This window comes from Castor canadensis, chromosome 1, assembly GCF_047511655.1.
Source record: "Castor canadensis chromosome 1, mCasCan1.hap1v2, whole genome shotgun sequence".
NCBI classification, from domain to species: domain Eukaryota; kingdom Metazoa; phylum Chordata; class Mammalia; order Rodentia; family Castoridae; genus Castor; species Castor canadensis.
Window position 1 is genome coordinate 32361617 of NC_133386.1, and position 18061 is coordinate 32379677.

The 18061-nt window shown below is 35.4% G+C and overlaps 1 protein-coding gene across 30 annotated transcripts in view; it reads left to right on the top strand.

The window, feature by feature from the left end:
- Nucleotides 1-18061, top strand: part of Epb41l2 (erythrocyte membrane protein band 4.1 like 2) — a 199187-nt gene that overhangs the window by 17250 nt on the left and 163876 nt on the right. For 2 of the 30 annotated variants that reach the window (XM_074074674.1, XM_074074696.1), the window contains exon 2: nt 6292-6371. The exons of the other annotated variants lie outside the window; for them this stretch is intronic. The gene's annotated coding sequence lies outside the window, so the exon portion shown is untranslated. The remainder of the gene's footprint in view (nt 1-6291; nt 6372-18061) is intronic. 30 annotated transcript variants of the gene reach the window in all.

An 18061-nucleotide genomic window follows, 5' to 3' on the forward strand; every position in this document is an offset into this window, starting at 1 on the left:
TTCATACTTTTATTTTTGAGACAGGTTCATTATAATAGCCCAGGCTGGCCTCAAACTTGAGATCCTCTGCTTCAGCCTTCTGAGTGCTAGAATTACAGGTGTGTGCTATCACCCCCCACTACTTTCATAGTTTTTTATTGAACCAGGATCCAAATTAGGTTCACACATTGTCATTAGCGATAGGTCTCTTAATTTTTAAAAAATATGTAGATTCTAGTTACTTTTTTTATATTTCATTATAATTATTTTAATTGAAGAAATTTGATTCCTGTTCCATATTGTTCCCACAATTTTTATTTTGTTGATTTGATATTTGAAGCATAATTTGTTCCTCCATGGTATAAACAACAGCTTTTTTTTTTCCCTTAAATCAGATTCCAGTTCACTTTTTCCCCTGTTAATACTTCATTGGTCTTATTATTTCTTAAAAACCACTCAACGAATATTCCAAAACTAATTGTAAGTATGTTTGGATTTTTTCTTCATTTTCTGGAATCAACTTAAACCAAATGCCCCGTAAGAACAGATGGAACCACTTAGAAATTTGGGAAGATAATTCTCTGCAAACACCACATTCAAAAACAAATTACCCAGGAGTTTCTAGCACAGCTTAATGTCCAAAAAAGAAAAGAAGAAAGCAGCTGCTTTAGTAATTCTCTGGACCACAAACCAGGTTTTCAGTTAAAGTGAGACATTTTACAGTTCAGTCTTGATTTTTCTGGCACAATGATGGAAACATTTCAATTTGCCTGCTTAAATTTCCCACCCAGTAAGCAAGTATCCTTAGTGACTGCTTTTTTCCCCCTTCAGTGGCAGAATTAAAATGGGAAGATGGTAAGTCAGAAAGCAACCAAGATAAATAGGAAATCAAATGGTGTTCTGCAGTGTTCCTTTGAAGGATATTTGTAATTTTCTTTTTAATGGAAATTTTCATATGTAGAAACAGGACAGTAGTATAATGAATATCCAGATCCTCATTACCTAGTTCCCTGCCATCACTGAGAGGTTAAGGGTAGTATTACATGCTATTCACTGGAATCTTTTTTTTTTTTTGACATTTGTTACCGAGCATGTAGCATAGATCTTACTCTTTTTCCTTTCCTTTGTAAATGCTGGTAAATCTTTTGCTAATTTTTGGGTTTTTTTAATTTATTTATTTTTATCTTTTTTTAAAAAATTTTCTCCCCCTGCCCCCACCCGCTAATTTTTGTTATATTTTATTTTGATTGGTGTTCATTATGTAGTGTGTAAGAATAGACTTGATTAGATGAAGATGCTGAGATTAGTTAGGTTGTGTTCCCTGACTTCCTGCTATGTTTCTTTATTTATTTTAATAAATTACTTTGTATGATGGAAGCATATAGAAACACAGGGTAAAATTAATCCCTGTGTACCCATCTTCCAGCTAATATCAACATATGTCCAATTTTGTTTCATCAATGTGCCATCTAAACCTGTGTCCTTCCCCACTCATTCATATTAATATTTTTTAATATGTCTGTGATGGATAAGCACTTAAAAAATGAAAACCACAATTCCATTGTCATATCTAAAAAACTTAATATTTCCTTAATATCATTAAATATCCAGTGTTCATATATCCCTGTTTCATAAGTGTTTTTAAGGTTGTTTTGTTCAAGTTAACATCCAAATAATATTTACATTTCATTTGGTTGCTATTGTCTCTTGAATATCTTAATATTTAGTTTATTTCTCTTCTTTTTTCCTCTAGTTTATTAGTGAAGAAAGTGTATTTGTCCTGTAGAATTTCATGCATTTGTTATTTTTTGATTGCATTCACACTTGTGGTGATGTTTAATGTGTTTCTGTCTTCTGAATTTCCTGCAAATGAATAGGCAAATCTGAGGCTTCGTTAGGTTCATGACTGATTTCAGGGAGTGGGTGGAGTGGGTTAGAATTCTTGTAGCTGTTGGTCTTTATTTTTTTTTTTTTGCATCTCATTAAGGGATTGGAAGGAGATGAAGACTGATAAGGGCTTCAGTTAGATTAATCCATCTATTACAAAGTTTCCCATCAAGCTTTCACCTGATGGTTTTTGGGAGCCATTGATGGTTATTGCCTAGATGAGTTTCATTAACTTTTTCTAAGTAATTTAAATTATGGACCTCATGAAATTTCATGTTCACTTTTTTGTTATATACTTGTGAAAAAAGGGGCTTTTTCCATTAACCTGAGCACTGTTATTATAATATTTAATTGGCAATCATTCTCTAGTATATCGAATATCTGTGCTGTATTAAAATCTTTCCAGTCATCCCCATGATGTCTTTTAGTTTGTCAAATCAGTGTTCTGCAGTGGAGTACAGACTGCATTTAGATATGGTTATGTTAGGTAAGTCTCTTAGAATCTAAAATAGTCCCTCCTCCTCCATTTCATTAGCTTTTCATGATAGTGACCTGTTGGAGAGATATAATATGATCTAATAACTTTTAAAATTTTTCTTTTCCTGAGTTGTTTTGACTGCTTCTGTGTAATTGTATTTAGCTCACTGTATTCTATTCTGTAAAGTAAAATTTAGATCTGAAGGGTTGATTAAGTTCAGAATAAACATTTTGGCCAGAGTATTGAAAAGCTATCTTGTATACTTCATATTACATCATATGAGGGCCACATAATGTAGTTATCTCATTAATGAAACTGAAATTGATTAAGGTGATGACAGATCTCCCCATTGTGAAATCATGTTTTCCCCTTTCATATCAGTGTATGTGCTGAAATGAGTGAGACATTTGGCATCTTACAAATGTCTTTATCAGTCTTCCACCTCATGGTAGTATTAATTAGTTTTACCAGAATCAGTTTACTTCATTGAAAGTGAGTAGCAAAATGGTGATAAAATGGGAGTTTAAAAGAAATGGTGGTAAAATACACATAACATAAGATTTACTCTTTCGATAATTTTTAGGTTTATAATTGAGTAGTGTTAAGTACATTCACATTGTTGGGCAACCAATCTTCACAACTCTTTTTTGTGCCCATGCTTGCCACGCAGGTGCTCTACCATTTTAACCACTTCCCAACCATTTTTCCTTTTAGTATTTTTTGAATAGGGTTTTGCATTTCTGCATGCTCCATCTGGCCAGCACCCCAGTCCTCTTACTTTATGTGCTTTCCGTGTACCTGGGATGCACATGACCATACCCAGCTTTTTTATTGGTTGAGATGGGGTATTGCATACTTTTTGTCTTTAACTAGGACCTCCCTAATCTCTGCCTCTTGCAAGTAGGTAGGATTACAGGCATGAGCCACTGCACGTGGCCAATCTTTACAATTTCTGTAACACCAAAATTTTAACCCTGAAATGGGTTTTGAAAAATTTTCTGTTCCTTTATTTTTATTAGCTTGCAATTTTCTGTGCAAAGTTTCTTTCCCTTATCAGTGTGGGGTATTTGATAACCATGAAGTACAGTTTTTTTTTTTCTTTTCTTTTGAAAGGCAAGATCAGCGTGTAGTTTTTTTCCTTTACCAAATTTCAGATGAAGCTGTTGGTATAATAGTTACCTCAAGTTGTTTTTCTCCTATGCTATGGCTTTGATCTTAAATGTTCCCAAAGACCTATTTACTAATGATGGTCTCCAGTCTGTGGTTCCGTTGCCAGGTGCTTTGGTGGGGTGGGGGTCTGATTAGGTCATTGGGGCTGTGCACTTGAAAGGGATATTGGAACCCTCAATTGCAGTTCCTTCTTTCTCTTTGCTTTCTGGCTGCCAGTAACTGAGCAGCTTTGCTTCACCACAAGCTCCCCACCATGATGTGCTGCCTCACCACAGGTCGTAAAACAGTGGCGCCAACTGACTGTGGATTGAAATTCAGCCAGAATAAACCTTTCTCCCTTATAAACTGATTTGTTTCAGGTGTTTGTCACAGTAATGTAAAGCTGACTAACAGTGCCCATTTCTCTGTTTTGAGTATCTTTATTGACTTACGGATTTTTGTATATTCAGTGGATTTCAGACTTCTTCTTCTTCTTTTTTTTTTTTTTTTTTTTTTTGAGATAGGGTCTTGCTGTGTACAGCCCATACTGGAACAGCCTAGCCTAGAACTCTTATGTATCTCAGGTGAGCAATCCTCTTTTCTCTACCTCCCAAGTGGATTACAGGTGTATACCACCACACTTGGCCAGTCATTCTTTTTGATGTTGACATTTCCCCAGGTTTGGCCAGCTCCTTCAAACTAGCTCTGTTTTCTTTTGACATGACTATCAAACTTTGAAAACAACGGATACATTTATTTAAAGGCAGTAAGATTTATTTTGGAGAATAGCATCAAATTTCCATTTGCCATAGCATAAAATGTATTTATAGTATAAAAAGTACCATAGAGCAGAGTAAAATCTTAATACCAAGGCCCTAATACATCAACATACAATAAAACAGGGTGGAAGATGATTTCTAAGGCCACTTCTCACTTAAAGTTTGTGATGTTTTAGAACTTTTAACATTATTCATTATTTAGTCATTGTTGGAACAGAATATTGCAGGAGTTTGCATGTTGTCAGATTTTTGTTCTAATCAGCATCTTCGTAAATTTTTTCCTATTTTGATAGTCATTTTCCTGGGCCACACACTAACGGATTTGGAAAAAATGAGTGTTCCAAAATATTCCAAAGTTAAGATGTCCATCCTCAGAGGAAACGAGGAGGGGTTTGCATCCTAACCTTTTGCCTTTTATTCCAACAAAAAACATAGCTAAACATTCCATAAGGAGTTGGTCAGCCTTGTGATGCTGGATCAATAAGCTGCTGCCGTGTTTCCTGCAGGCAGCTTTGCTTCCTCTGATTTGAGTAAACAGATGAGGTTGCATCAAGAGTTGAAATGTATGACTGGATTTGTGAAGAATGGATTGTAATGGAATAAAGTTATAATACTTATTTTTCCAGACCTCTGGGAAGTCAGTGTCTTCACATTTTAAAACATGTTTGTTTTGTAAATTGTCTTCTTCATGTAAAGTTTAATGTGGATAATGTTCATCTCATAAGCAATAGTCCTTTTCTAGAATAAAGGTAGTTTAGTTTTATCCTTGTGTCCACAGTAGTCACTAACCTGAATCTTTTGTTAAGCATTGAATATGAACCGCCAGTTTTTAAATACTTTGAACCCTTACTGAATGTTGTTGGGCAGCGGTACACATAGTATAGCTGCATACCATACTATAAAAATAAAATGATGTGCTTTGAAAAATCATTTCTTCTCCAAGAATAGAAAGTAGTAGTACACTGGGAATTTTGTATTTATTTTCCAATGAGTTAAGTTTTGGAGCAAATTAGTAATTACACTTTATTTTCAGTTGAAGTATTTCTTTTCATGCCTCTTGGGCATGGTTGGTATGTAAAGATTATTTTTGTAACTGTACAAAACCTATTAATTATTTTGAAAGAACCAGCACTTAAACATTATGTGAAATTGCTTAAGCTGCAGAATCTGTGAGAACAGTCAATTCTAGTAAATAAAGTTATCTTGTGAATTTTCCAGATGGTGACAGCAGTCAGAGTAGTTTGATTCATTATTTCTTTCCCACTTGTGATATTACTACATTCTTTAGTGCCATTTTAATGTGTGCTGGATTGTCCCTTATTGGGTCCCAGAAATGTGTTGCTTTTTATATGCATGTATAGAGGGGTAGTCATGTAGTTTCTACATCACCGTACAGAGACTTTGAGGTATCTTACAGGGAGTACATATGATAAAATTGCTTCTGTTAAAACAGATTAGGGCCAAGTAAATAAAAAATCAAAACATCGAAACGAAGATGTACCATACATAGCTATGTGAGAAACAAGCTGTGTAGTTGTGACCTAACAAAGATTTTTTTTATTGTTTATTCATGTATTGATATGTGCATACATTGTTTGGGCCATCTCTTCCCCTACCTCCCGCCCCTCTCTCCTTCTCTCCCATCCCCCTTGCTTCCAGGCAGAACCTGTTTTGCCCTCTTCTCCAATTTTGAAGAGAAAACATAAGAGGTAATAAGAAAGACATAGCGTTTTTGCTAGTTTGAGATAAAGATAGCTATACAGAGAGATTCCTAGCATTGCTTCCATGCACAAGTGTGTTACAACCCGAATTGGTTCATCTGTGCCAGACCTCTTCACTACTTCCCGGTTATCTTCCCACAGTGATCTCTGTCGTTTTAAGGTTACTATACTAGCTCCTCTGCAGTGGGTACATCATACACTTTCAAGTTTTGGGTTTCCTACCTCTCCCTATTTCTCCTGTATGCGTTCTCCCCTTAGCGTGTGACCCAAGTCAGTAATATTGCTGCATTTGTTTTAGGTCTAAAGTCTGCACGTGAGGGAGACCCTGTGATTTTTGGCCTTCTGAGCCTGGCTAACTCCTAATGAAGATTTTTATTGGTAATTCTGTTTGTGTTTATTTTTAAATGTATATTTATATGTTTTATCTTTTTTTTTTTAACACATGAAATACTTTTGAAGGACATAATTCTTATTGGTAAAACCATTACTCTTCTGAAATATTTGCTGGACATTTTTGAAGATGTTTTTCCCCTGAAAATATATCATAATACTGAAATATTTTCATTTTGTAAGGTATAAAGAAGAATAACATTTCTGTAAAAGGAAATTATAAAAGTTAATAGTTCAGGCTGACTTTTCTTGGGTTTTTTTCTTAAATTATTTATATGCTTTTAAGCCAGTTCTTTCAATCCCTCGTTCCTGGGAAAGTGAGTCATATTATTCAAGTAATAGCTCATATGTCAGCTCTTTTGTGGAGTGTTTTCTGATTCCCATAAATAGAGTTAATATATCTGTCTTTTTTATCTTCCCAGTTTAATGGCATTTACCAGGTTGGATTTTAAGATCCCGAAAGTGTTAGTTTTTCTAACTACATTAAGTTTTTCCAGGGCAGCAACCTTATTTTGAGTATTCCCAATGATTGGCACATAATAAAGCATTCTGCAGCTGTTTGTGGGATGATTGAAAACTATTAAGTGAAGTAAAGAAGTAAAAACTATGCTATGGCTTGAATATGAAATGCCCCACAAGCTCATGTATGACTGCTTTGTCTCCAGCTGGTGGTGCTATTTTGGGAGGTGATAGAAACTTTAGGAGATGGGGTCTAGCTAGAAGCAGTAGGTCATTAGGGGATGAGCTTTTGAAGGTTATACCTGGTTCCCAGTTCCCTTCCCCCTCCCTGCTTCCTGGCCACCATGGTGTGAACTGCTATCCCTCCCTGACTGAAACTGACCAAAATAAATCTACTCCCTTAAATTGCTTAGTGTGGTACTTTGTCATAGCAAAGAAGTATGACCAACACAGACTACTAATTTTTTTTTTATTTGCTTTGGAAAAGTGAATATATTAACTGATTTTGATGCTCTATGGTATAGAAACTCCTGCTATTAGCAGTAGGAGTTGACTTATAGCTGAAATTGAAACTTTTTTGTCCTTCTGAATGTGTATCACCATTTATTGCAGTTTACATTAGGAATTGAACAGAGAAGACATTGTCGGTGGAGGGGGCAAAAGAAATAGAAAAAAGGAAGTATGAAACAGATTTCTTAAGTGCAGAAATGGAGATGATTCGCTGACAGCTTCTGATTTTCTCCCCAACACTGACTTTCCCATTCTCACTTCCTTCTTGCCCCTTTCAGTGGACAAGAGGGCCTGCAGTCTGTAACTAAGTAAGCTCATCTCTGTAGCACCCCAGAATCCTATCCTGTTATTTCTGGCCTACTCAGAGATGTCCTATTAATTAACTCTTAACATCTGTATTTCCCTTCCACCACTTTGTCTAGGCAGTGGTTTTCAGTCCTGACTGTACATTAGGATCATCTGAGATTTTACAGGCAGAAAGACAAAATCCAAAAATAGTGACAAAACAACAAAAATAAATCCTGGATCCTAACCAAAATCTGTTGTAACAGAATCATAGAATCATGAAATTGCAGTGTTAGAAGAGATAGTTTTATTTTACTAAGGAACTGAAATTTAGAGACTTTTGGGGGCTTTTCTAAGCTAATGCTTCTAGTTAACTCAGGGGCTTGGTTGTCATTTCCCACCCCATAGCCTAATCTTCATTTCCCTGTTTAGTCTGCCACTATGCTGTTATTTTATTATTTTTTTGCAGTACTGGGGCTTGAACTCAGGGCGTACACATTGAGCCACTCCACCAGCCCTATTTTTGTGAAGGGTTTTTGGATAGGGTTTCATGAACTATTTGCCTGGGCTGACTTCGAACCATGATCCTTCTGATCTCTGCCTCCTGAGTAGCTAGGATTACACTTGTGAGCCAAGAGCGCCTGGCTTCTTTCTGCTTTCTGAGATGCTATTCTTATTTTACTATGCTACTTTCCTACTCTGTAACCTCTAGTAGCTCCCTTGACCTATGGGGTAAGTCAAAATAAACAGTTCATATCCTCTCCCCTCCCACCCCATTGGATTCTATGCTCTATCCAGAGGATTCTTCCCTGATCTCTGACAGATGTATGCTTTTCAGAATGTTAAGACATTCTATAAACTACTTGGAACTCCTCCTTTTACTTTGCCTGCCTACACTAAATTACAGAATGTGAGCTGTAGAAAATTAGGGCAGTCCTTTAACTGACAAATGAAAAAGCTAAGATTTTGACATTTAAAAAGATTTCTTACTCCTTCTTCCTGTGTACAAGGCAAACTAGCCTCCAACTCAGATTATAACTAATGTCTGTTCACTTTAACAAGGTGTTTTCTTTTAAGATGTAGCCCAGATTCTGCAGTTTTCTTTGAGCCTTCTCTAAGGAAACTAAAGTGAGGAGAGGTAAAGTCTTTTGTATATATATATATCTAAATACATATTATATGTTAATATATGTAATATAAATATATATAAGTATGTGTAATATATAAATATATACGAGTATATGTAATATACATTATAAATTTATATATGATGTGTATATATGTAACACATAATGCATATATATATATGGTATCTGTAAGTTAATATATAATATGTAAAGTAAGTATGTTACTTGTACACACACACACACACACACACACACACACAGACATGCGTATATATGCTGTACCACTTGAGCCAAGAATATAGAGAGGTAAAGTCTTTAAAAGTTCATTTGAATTCAGATCTGATCAGAACCAGGCTCATGTAGCCTGTCTTGTAGTATTTTACATATAAACATCTTTTTTTCCCACTAGATTCTAAGGCTCTTGATAACAATGAATAGGTCACTAATGTGTTTGTATCTCTATAGCATCTATCATAGAAGAGATCAGTAAATACTTGTTGACTTCAGTTGGAAGATATATAACTTTTGACCACATGTCAAAGGTCACGGTATTAATGTAAGGTGGCAGAAGGAACAGAAGGTGAGAGGTGAAGTTCAAGTGTAGGACTACACTTAAGCACTAGGTCTAAGAAGGGGACAAAGATATGAGGTTGATTGAAGTTTCAGTGAAATGATGTGGGCAGCAGAATTTTGCAACTTTCCTTATTTAGTGGTCAAAACAGTATTACATGTTTATTTGTAAGTTTGGTAGGATCTCAGATGCACATTGTCATTTTTGGCCTCTTTCATTATTGTATTTGGTATTTCCTTATTTAAGTAGTCTTGAGACTGTCACTCTACAAGAGTATTAATGAATACCTTTCCGTGTAGGATAGTCTTTTTACCAAGAGAGGTCAGCCAAGATCTTGAACTTTGTGTACTTTTACTGTGGGCTGCCAATTTGGTAGGATGCTTGAGCTGTGCAAGTGCATTCTGTGACGAATGTGGACTGTGTGGGTTATTGTGCTTCTGTAGTCATGCAGTAGAGTGTGAAGAGGCTCTTGTCCTTTGTGCTTATTGGGAGAGCAAAACCCTTAAGCTGTTTAGGCACATTGATTTCCTTTTTCTTTTTAAAATGATTATAGTCTTCCTCTAATCCTCATAGAATATTGTGCTGGCTTAAGTCTTTAGTGATTAAGAGTATGGGACTGCATCTGTAGATTCAAGAGTTATATGGTGATCTTGGAAATACAATTTTCAAGATATTCAAATACCATTTTAAAATGAATGAGGTCTGAGACTTGAGAGGGAGGGTAAGTAATATGTTCAAGCTAAACTAAGTGCATGAAGAACAGTGCCTAGGAGAGTAGAGACTTGAGTTCTTCTAGTCCTTATTTTACTATTAAGCAGTTATATTGTTCTAGAAAAGTAGCTAAGCTTAATTCTTTTTTATTTCTTTTATTGAGTTGGATTTTATTATCCTTTCCTCTTTTCCAGTGTGTTTAACTGGTCTCAGATACTAATTTGTGGTTTGTTTCTAGTGGAAATGAAACCATAATTAACATTTCCCTCATTTAGTAGAGAGCAGGTTTCTAGTGTCAATTTGCAATAATACTAAATCATGCAATGTAGTATTCAGAAACTGGCATGCTGACTTATGGTTCACCACATTTATTAGGAAATGCTTTAACAGTCATAAGCACTTTCTGTGGTATGTCTTCAACTAATTGTTGGTGACAGTAGAGCTACTCCTTGAGTTTTATTTTTATTGTGCTGAAATATACATAAAGACACATTAAAACTGCACAAGATACACATAAAATTTACCATTTTTGCCTGAGAGTGATGCACTCCTATAATCCTGGCACTCAGGAGGCTGAGGCATGACAATCATGAGCTGGGAGACCAATCTAAGTTCCAGGGTAGCCTGGGCTACATAGTGAGACACTGTCTCAAAACAAAGTAATAAAAAAAGAGTTCCAGTTTTAATCATTTGTAAGTGCATTGTGAATATTCACATTGTTGTGTAAACCATCACCACTATTTCAGATCGTTTTCATTGTGTACCTATTAAATAACTCCTGGTTCTTCTCCTCTCCCCAGCCCTAGGTAACCATATTCTACTTTCTGTCTATAAATTTTCCTCTTCTAGGTACTTTATATAGGTGGAATCATATCATATTTGCCTTCTTCCTCTGTTTTGTTTCATTTAGCATGTTACTTTCAAGGTTCATTTGTGTTAAAGCATGCATCAGATTTTTTTCCCTTTTAAAGGCTGGATAATATTTCATTTTATGTATATATTACATTTAATATATCTATTAATCTGTTGGTGGACATTTGTGTTATTTTACTTTTTTGCTATTGTGAAGAATGGTGTTATGGACATTGATGCATAAGTATGAGTCTCTGCTTTCAGTTCCTTTGGGTATATACCTAGATTTGGAATTGCTAGGTCATACAGTAATTCTTGTGAGGAATTGCCAAATTGCAGTGGCTATACAGTTTTATATTCATGTTCCCACCTGCAGTTCACAAAGATTCCAGTTTCTCTATAACATTGCCTACACTTATTTTCCTTTTTTTAAAAATAGTATCATAGTAATGAATGTGAAATGGCATCTCATTCTAGTTCTGATTTGCATTTCCCTAATGATTTAATGATATTGAACATCATTTCATGTGCTTATTCTGCCATTTGTTTATTTTCTTTAGAGAAATGTGTATTTATGGCCTGCACTCGACCTGTGCAGTCCTTATTTAGTAAGACTATGTTGTACTACTGTCTAATGGCTGTTTCTGTGGTTCTTGGTATGATAGTGTATAGGTATCTGATATGTACACTTGGTTCATAGATTTATCTGCTAAGCATTTGAGTTTTTTTTCTCTAAATGTATTTTTAGGGACATCTGTCTTAGAAATGAAACCATTTTAAGATTTTCTGTATAGGTTAAACGAATATCTTGTTTCTTCTTCATTTTACACAATATTTCCTTTGGAGTAAGTAACCGTTGTGATATATAGCCACACCTTCTTCAAGAAGTCATTCTAGTCCAGCATCAGTAGTTCATTCTGTAATCCTAGCTACTCAGGAAAGGGAGATTAGGAGGATCACAGTTCAAAGCCAGCTCTGGACAAAATGAGACCCTATCTTGAAAATACTCAACACAAAAAAGGGCTGGCAGAGTACCTCAAATGGTAGAGTGCCTGCCTAGCAAGTGTTAAGACCCTGAGTTCAAACCCCAGTACCAAGACAAAAAAGAAAAAAGAAATCATTCCATCATTCTGTTACACTTAAAGAGGAAAATGTTATATTTTTCCTAATTTTTTTTCTAGTTCTCATTTGTGTACTTCATTAAGTGCTGCCTTTAAAATTGGAGAAAAAGTTCAAGTAGAAACATTAGAGAGTTTCTTGGTCAAAAGGTTCATTTTAGAGTGAATATAATTATTATCTTGTAGGTTGGATTATTTCTTTTGGCTATAGATATTTGTACTTCTACATTTTCAGATTCTATATTTATAAATTCTTTTTAGTGACAATTTATATAATAAAATAATTAAATGAGGAAATTAGGAAGTTTTGAGAGGTAACCTTAGCCATGAGTTGAGTTTAATTGTTAAAAAGATAATTTGAATACTTAAAGCATGTATTTTTCAATTTCCTTAGTGGCATAAACCTATTCAGTTGAATTTTCTATCTATTTGGTTATTTTGGAGTTTGGGGTATGCAGTCAGCTCTTTCTATGGCATTTTTTGTGCATTATCACTTAAGTAGTTTACTCTTATTATGGCCTTAAAAAAAATCTTTGTGAGGGCTGGCAGAGTGGTTCAATGGTTAGAGCGCCTGCCTAGCCAGGAGTGAGACCAGAGGTTCAAACCCCAGTACAGCAAACAAACAAACAAACCAACCCAACAAAACAAAACAAAAAACTTTGTATGCCTTCTCATTTTTAATTGTTTGCTTACTTTTCTACCCATTATCCAAAAGGACATTTAAGTAAGTATGCTTTTAAATTAAGTATTTAAGCCAACTAACTATTCAGTCATTTTGCTTTTTTGGAGGGTGCCTATTATATATTTAGCACTGTACTGCTTTTTAATTTTTTTTTTAATCATTCACTGTAAACTTGTTTTGGTTTTGTTTATTTTGAGCCATGGTCTTGTTTTGTAGCCCTGGCTGGCCTCAAACTCATGATCCACCTGCTTCAGTCTCCTGATGCTGGGGTTATAGCCATGTACCACTATGGCTGAACATTCTTTATAAACTTTCTAATAAATCAGAGCCTTTAGTGCTCACAGGGAGAAGATCTCATTTATTAGTAGCTATTACTCTGCCCATGTTATGTTTGACTACAAATACATTTTTACATGGTGAACTTGGTAGCGTCATTATATAAATGGTTCAGATTAACTTGATTTAGATAAAGAAAATTGTTTAATACTGATGTAAGTGCTTGAGAAATTGCCTATTTAGAAATGCAGTGTATGCTGAAGACATACTTTTGAGGATCTGAAATACAAAGGGAAGGCTGCACATTTTACTTGAACCTTATTGACACCTGAAGAAAGAGTACATAAAAATGACTTGTCACAAATTTTTTGCTTTCTTTAGCCTTTTAACCAATTGAAAAAAAATTTCAGTAAAGCCTGTTAATATTATTTTGGCAATTTGTGGAGCACCTGCTCAAGCAGTTGCTTTGGAATACTTTTAAACCAAGGCTGGGAGAGGCAGTAGTGAGAGCAGGAGGCTCAGGCAGCGAGGCCTGTGGGTCCCATATCTTATGAAAGGCTGAGCTGCCCAGAGGTTAAGGAAGGGGCCAGACCTTGAGGACACACAGCCTTTGCTTCTTGCTCAGTTAGTTCCTTAAGTTGCTTCAGTTTTTTGAGCCTCTGACTTCTCATATAGTTGGTGTAAACTTACATATGTATAGCACAGCTCCTGGTAGAGAGCAGCTAATTAATGATAAAGTCCTGAGTGTTTTGTTGAAGTACTTGAAGAAATGCAGACAATGGCTCCAAATGGCTTTCAGTGTGTATAACTGAGCATGTATGTGTTTGTGGATGCACTACATTTGTTATCCTCATTGAAGTTTAGTATGGTGCTGCTGCATGGAAAAAACCTCAAGTGTCGCCTAACCCCCAAGAATTTCGTTACTACACACAAGCTCAGAATAGTCAAATCTTGGTTTAGACGTTCAGGTATTGTTGTACCAGCAGCTGTGACCTATTAAAGATCAGCTTTCTGCTGTTCGGTAGCAATTAAATGTCACTGGAATGTTTAGGCAATTGCTTTGTAATTTGACAGGCGTCTCTAAGTTTACAAAGTAAATGTATAAAATTTAAGTCATTCTTTGACATGTGACTCATAGTCACATTCAGAGTTCCATGGGGAAAATGAACTGTTAATTTGTGGGTTTAGCTTGGCAATTTAAAAATAGAACTGTGATAACTCTATACTTTTCTCCATGTTTTAAAAACATTTCCATTGAATGAGATTGTAGAATAATTTAGCTTTTGAAAGGACAGTGATTAAGTACTGTTTACCCAGGTGATTCTTCAGAATTTGACAAATGGAAATTACTAAAAATGTCTTTTCACAAATGTTCAAATGTGGTGGGGGACTTTATTTTCAGTTTTTATAATGTAAACACTAAACTGTTAATGCTTTTCGGTCCTAAGCAGAACAGAAAGCCTTATTATTTGCTTGGTGCTTTTCGCAAGTGTAGCCTATGGGAGGGGTAAATTAAGGAAAAGTCTTGTATTTTCTTACTAGAATTTTGGAAAGGAAAGAGAGGTACTAGGGTGGAAAATATCCATGCAAATGTAAAGTGTTTTAAGATTTCTCCCTCACTGTTTGTTGTCCATTGGTATCACTGATGATACCAATGATTAGGAGGTGGGGAGGTTGAAGTGCTTGCTGTTTGATAAATGGAACTGATCATTAAAGAGAGTTGGGGTAGCTTTGTAGAATTCTTTATAACCCTCTCCAGTTGAGTCGAGTAGGCCTTATGGTATACTCTCAAATAAACCATCCTTTCAAAAGTGCAACAAGACTTCTAGCATGTGTGGAGAACTGGGGACACAGAATAAAAACATAGCAAGTTCAGATTATTTCAGTGTGAGAAACATTGCTTTAAATAATTAAAGCATTTGAGTCATGTGATTATGTAAGCATGTTCGGAAGTCAATAATGAAGAAAAAAATATAAATGTGTACTTGTAGTGCGCTAAAGAAGGTTCCATGAAACGGTATAATTTAGTATATATTTAGATAATTAGGTTTATGGCTTAGACACCACATAACTTTTCTCCTTAATGACTGTGGAGACACAAAAACTTGTATTGTTTGAGGGCTCCTTCATTGGAGGATGTGTACTTAGGCAATACAGTATTTTTGTGTTCAAGGCACTGATTCATATTTAATGATTTGATTATGCATTTAAAATTAACAATTTTTCCTTTAAAAATATTAAGCCAGTAAGAGTCAACTTTTAATATAGTCTAGTGTGTCCTGAGCGTCAGACATTGGTACATCTTACCTTATTGTTTTATTCCCTAGAGAGCAAAATCATTACACTAAAGGATGACCCAATCCATTAGTGACAAATAGCACATGACCAGTTAGTCTCAGAAGGAGAAAATTAGTTCTGTACACAGAGAAGCAAATTCTTTGTGCTCATGCCATGAAAGCCTTGTTTGGTGTATGTTTTTCTAAGGGACCTAATGATTGCTTTGTCCCTTACAGTGATAGTATTTTAAAACAAATTTAATATTCTTAGAAGGTGTCAGTAATTCTCATGTTGCTCTAGAGTGATTGATAATGTTACTAGGTGATTTGCCATTATCTCTTTGTTCAGAGCAGTAATGCAGGGACAGTCTATTTCATGAATTATAGCTCTAAAATTTTAAACTCATTTGCCTAATTTTAAAACAGAACACGTTAGAATGCTGGCTTTTTTTTTTTAACAAGTTTTTTTTTTTTGTCAGATCTTTTGCAATTATCTCAGCAGCTACTAAGTAATTAGTTGATTATGTTGCATAAGCACTTACCATAGAAGTTATGGTAGAAAATTTTTGCTTTACATTCCTTAGAAATAATTCCTGGCAGCTTTGAATAAATTACTGAAAATTGGTTATGAGCAGAAAGTTGAACTTTGAGATACTGTGTAGCTGCTGGAAACATGAATGAATAGTTTTCACATAATTTTTAATTTAGTGGGGAAGTCAAACATGCTCACTGTGGGGCTGGTGAAGTGGCTCAAGTGGTAAGAGCACCTGCCTAGCAAATGTGAGGCCCTGAGTTCAAGTCCCAGTTTCAACAAATTGAAGTTTCCCATTTGGGGACTAACTTAAGGTATTGCTGGTTGTTAGCACATTTACCTAGGAAATCACATTCTTCTTCTCCTCAACCCCCAGAGTGTAAAGTATTACAATGAAAAATTTTCATAATTGATTTACGTGTTTCCTGGTATTACATGGAATGGTTTGGTCACTTAAGCGCCTTAAAATTAAATGAAGGTTAAAAGTCTCATAGATTATTCTTCATTCTTTTAAAAAAAGGTGAACAGTTTGCTATCCTCAAGTGTTTATTATGCAATAAATACTTGGGTAAGAACTTAAAAACCACACAGGAATTTCACTTTTTGCTGATGTAATGTCCACATAAGCATTTTAGAGTGATGCCAGTCTTAATGATGTCTGGCCCAAGTAGTCACTGTTAATCATTGGTTACATTCAACATTGGCCTTGTATGTTTTTGGTAAACATTTGAGTCTTCCCAGGTTTGTGAGGTAATGGGTAATTGTGTGACTTCGTAGGCAACAGCCTGGTGAGACCCAATCTGTTGTGTTCCGGGGGAGCCAAAAAGCTCCCTGTGCTGTGCTGCACTGAAAACAATGACACCATTTCTCCCCAATAGTTGGCTCCAAAGCTGGGGTCTGGCCCCGTGGAAAGGAAGCTTATTTGTCTTATTTGCTTTTATTGTGTTAAAATACGTGCTAAGATGTGGGTGAGAGACATTTAGGTGTGAGTCTAAATTGTAGGCCTTGCTGTTACGACTTAAGTGTATTTCAGATTTAAAGCAATCAGTTATGCCTAATATAGTTCTGGTTTGCAGGAAGGGGGAAAAATAAATCACAAAACACTGTAAACCCAACCCTGATATAGATTAGGAAATTTAACTTTTTAGTGCTTGTTTATCATCAGGTATTTTTTAGTCATTAGGAAAAAATGTTTTTCCCATTTCTTTTGTCCACTTAGTCTCTTACATAATATGGTTTGAAATGAGGGCCATAAGAATTCTTGTGCCTGAGCTTATTTAGTGAGTTAGAATAATGAACCTGATAGATTAAAAAAAAGATACAGAGTAATTTTAAGACCAGTAATGTGTATCATTGGGGTACCTAAAGGAATTTAAGTAAAGGAAGAAGTTGGGAAGAATCGGTGAATTGGCTAGAAAAAAGATGTGGGAAAAGAATGGAGGTAAAATGAGTACAGGCTATGTCAAGACTGGAGTGAGTGCTGAAGGATGGTACCACAGCTGGAGGACAGCCTTTGTACTAGCTAGAGAAATTAAAATTTTATCCTAAAGGCATAGGGGTTCATTGTAGCTGTTAAGTTGTGGTAAGGTGAAAACAGCATTTGGACAAAGAATAAATAGAAGGTAATTAATTGTAAGCAGTTCATAGAACTGGGAACTCAAATATCTAGTTAGCTTATGAATCTCACAGTAGTTAGGAAGATGCAAGTTAAAACAGACTTACGTAACTGCTTTTAGACTCAGTATGAGTCTAAAAATACCAAGTGTTGGAGAAGATATAAGGAAATTATTATAATCATTCACTGTTAGAATATAAATTGGCACAAGCATGTCAGAGAATAGTTTGGCAGTATCAAGTAAAACTGACCAAACTACACTAGTTAGTAGTTCTACTAAGAATGTGTGCTAGAGGGTCCTGTATCAGTGCTCTAAGGAGACATGGAAGATGTAGTTATGACACATTTATGACAACAAAATCTTGGAAACAACCTATTTTTCAATTAGGAAAACTAAGGATATTTTATTTTACCTTGAGTTTATGTAGGAGTTAAAAAGAATCAGCTGCATTGAGCTGCATTTGTGAATGTAGAAAAACCTAATCTTAAAATGAAACAAGTCATGGCTGGGGGCCAGTGGCTCACACCAGTAATCCTATCCTGTCCATTCAGGAGGCAGAGATTGGGAAGATCATGGTTGGAGACCAACCTGGGGGAAAAGTTCTAAGACCACGTCTCAACCAATAGCTGGGCTGGTGGTATGCCTGTTATACTAGATATGTGT